Source organism: Cebus imitator, unplaced genomic scaffold (genome assembly GCF_001604975.1).
Source record: "Cebus imitator isolate Cc_AM_T3 unplaced genomic scaffold, Cebus_imitator-1.0 Scaffold253, whole genome shotgun sequence".
Classification (NCBI taxonomy): Eukaryota; Metazoa; Chordata; class Mammalia; order Primates; family Cebidae; genus Cebus; species Cebus imitator.
In genome coordinates this window covers 2,073,188-2,076,481 of record NW_016107568.1, presented here as the reverse complement: position 1 = coordinate 2,076,481, position 3,294 = coordinate 2,073,188, and the positions used below count along the sequence as shown (strand labels likewise).

The window sequence follows — 3,294 nt, the reverse complement described above, 5'->3', positions numbered from 1 at the left end:
TGCTTTGTACATTTTGCTGACTGGGTAACTGAAACACAGAAAGATTCCCACAATTTGAACATATTTGAACACATTGTCTCATTTGGGGGACTTTGATCTTAATCATTGCATTAATATAATTTAAGAAGACTTCAAAGTGAAAAATTTCTCATGCAATTTTCTTATGATTATAAGGCAGCTAGTGATCTTTTTAAAAGATATTTACCTTTCTAATGAAAATCTTTAGAGAAAACCTTTTTCTCTTCCTACAGTTTGACCTTGCAAGGAGTTATAACCCTATTTGTGAAGCCCCTATGAAGAATAAAAACTCCCATTGCTATCTAGATAGACAGTACTCAGCACTGTGCTTGGCACACAGTGAGTGCCTTTGATGGAAGACGGCATTTATCTGTCTTCTGCTTATCTTCCTGTCAGGCCAATGGAGAGAGAAGAGGGCAGACCATTTTCTCCTTCTTTATCGTCACCAGCTAAGGTTTTCTTATAAGAACTGGGCACCCTGATGATTTTTCGTCTTGATTGGTTTGACTCAAGCTGCACATTTTCCCTGATTTTCATGATAATCCGAGAGCCTACAAGGCGCCAGGTGGACTATATCCTGAGATAAACGTGCTGGGTTTAATTAGTAGAAAGAGACATGGTTTATGCTTCAATGAGATAAGGGAAGATAAAATATTGTATGGTGATCTGAGAGGTGTCCTCCCTCTGGCCACATAGAGCGAGTAGCTCTTGAATCCTGTGATTAGCCATTAGGGATCCAGTTTGCTGCTGACTCGTTCTTTTACATCTCAATTCCACTTTTTCTCACTCACTCATTCATTTACTCATCCACATTATCATCTACTCATACATTCCCTCATTCATTTATATAATTATTTAATAATTTCATTTATTTTCTTTTTTTATTAAATGGGCACTTAATGACTTCTATAGTATTAAAAAAAAACAAGCTTGGTGGAGAATGAGAGGGCCGATATATGAGTTGATGCCAGTCCTTAGGAGTGCAAAACTCCCTTTAGTTGTCAGTTCTATAGATCATTTTTTCACTTATGGAAAAACTCCATCTTGGCTGTGATTTTGACTGTGCCTGATGGAACCCCTCTTGGTGACCAATGATGTTATTTCATTTCCCTGTATCTCACCTGAAATGATATCCCCCTCACTGTTGATCTTGAGTTCAGTGTCTTGTTAGATGTCAGAGTCACAGTTAATAGTTTGGGGGATAACTTGAGTTCATTTTTCTTCTCTCAATATTTCCATTCACAGATATAATCCAGACACAAATTTCTAGTTTTATAAATTCATTTTTCATTTTTATTGAAAATTTACAGAAGCATATATGACAGGAAATGTTGCTGTCCAAGTGTTAGACATGGTTAAATTTCTGTCTAGAATTCAAATAAGAAAGAGATACAGATATGTTTTTGGATTAATTATTTCCCTCTGAACTCTGTTTTTGATCTTCGAAATTCAGGAACTAAATATATTTAGATTGTACGGTATTCCCAATTATCCAAATTCACCACTGGAACTCTTGCAATTTTTAAGCTCAGGATCCAGATAGATGTGGATAGTGAAAGATACTACTATGGAGTTCTGGATTTCACCACAGATGTACAAAGTGAGATTATCTTGGATTAGATCCTAGGATTCTGCCTTTTGATAATCTCTTAGGGTGATTCTCAGATGCACTAATTTCTAAAAACGATGACTCCTTGCTGTGTGTGAGAATCACGGAGTTGTTTGGAATTAAAGAAATTGAGAATATCATTCTGGTATTATATACCTATGAGGTTTACCTGCAAAACTCTTTAATAGTGTGTTGTAGTGTGGAATTCTATGCTACCTAGGATTATAGTCTTAATCTTAAAATAGAAGTGACATTTTATTTCTGCTAAAAGACATCCAAAATTTTCTCTAACCTAGTTATATTCCCAAAATATGGATAGAACAGATCTCGTGTGAAGGAAGTGCTCAGAGAAATAAAAGACAAGAGATAATTAAAATAAAAAAATTATTAGGCACTAGAGATCCAATGAAATTTCAACATGGTTTACAAACTATTTATAATTTAATAAGCTAAGCCTAATAAAGACTTTGCTTTTCCAGTAATCACCTTGAATGCACTCTTGCCTTCTTTGTTCCTCAGGCTGTAGACTAGAGGGTTCAGCATGGGGATGACCATGGTGTAGAACACAGATGAGATTTTGTCTATGTCCATGGAATGACCAGAACTTGGCTGTAAGTACATAAAGGTGATTGTCCCATAGAAGATGGAAACAGTAGTGAGGTGATAAGCACAGGTGGAGAAGGCCTTCTTTTGTCCCTCAGATGAATGCATCCTCAGAATAGCAATAAAAATAAAAACATAAGAGTTCAAGATAATCAAGAAAGTGAAAAAGATATTAAATGCTGCCAATATGAAGAGCACAATCTCATTTGTGTGAATATCAGAGCAAGAAAGAGCCAAGAGCGGTGGAATGTCACAGAAAAAGTGATTAACCACATTGGAATCACAGAAGGAGAAATGGAAAGTAAAGGCAACATGGATGGAGGACTGAAAGAGTCCACAGATGTAGGAGCCAGTGACTAGCAGGACACACATAGAACTTGTCATGGTTGTGGTGTAATGCAGGGGTTTACACACTGCAGTCAAAAGCCATTGAGGCCAGGAGGAAACTTTCAATAGTGGCAAAAGCTGCAAAGAAGAACACCTGGGTGGCACATGCATTGTAGGATATGATCTTACTTCCTGTGAGAAACTTCACCATTACCTTGGGAGTGACAGCGGATGTATAAACACAGTCCACCAGAGAGAGGTTGCCGAGGAAAAAGTACATGGGGGTGTGGAGCCGGGAGTCCAACAGAATCAGCATGATCATCCCAAAGCTCCCAACCAGAGTGATGAGATAAATGAGAGTAAAGAAGATAAATAAAGGAATCTGAAGCTCTAGAACATCTGTTAACCCCACGAGAATGAATTCTGTCACCTCTGAAACATTTTCCATCAGAGCCATTTGGGAATTATCATGAGAGGTACCTATGAGATGAAAATACACAACATTATGCTGATTGAACACTATCATGGGAACTAAGTGTGGTCAGATCTCTTGCTCACATGTCAGCTTCCTGTCCAGTGCAGAAGTCTGCATGAAAGGTACTGGACCGAATTCTGGGTAGGGTTGGTTTGAGCGAGACCATTAATGCAGAAATGATGTGGGTACTGGAAAGTCTCTGCTGACCAGGACTGCCACAGTGGTCTGTATTATATCTCTGGGGCACATTTCAGCTTTCCTA

General features: G+C 38.0%; 1 pseudogene; it reads right to left on the bottom strand.

The window, feature by feature from the left end:
* Positions 1 to 1,281: 1,281 nt before the first annotated feature.
* LOC108282955 lies at positions 1,282 to 3,014 on the bottom strand (annotated as a pseudogene).
* Between the last annotated feature and the right edge of the window lie 280 nt (positions 3,015 to 3,294).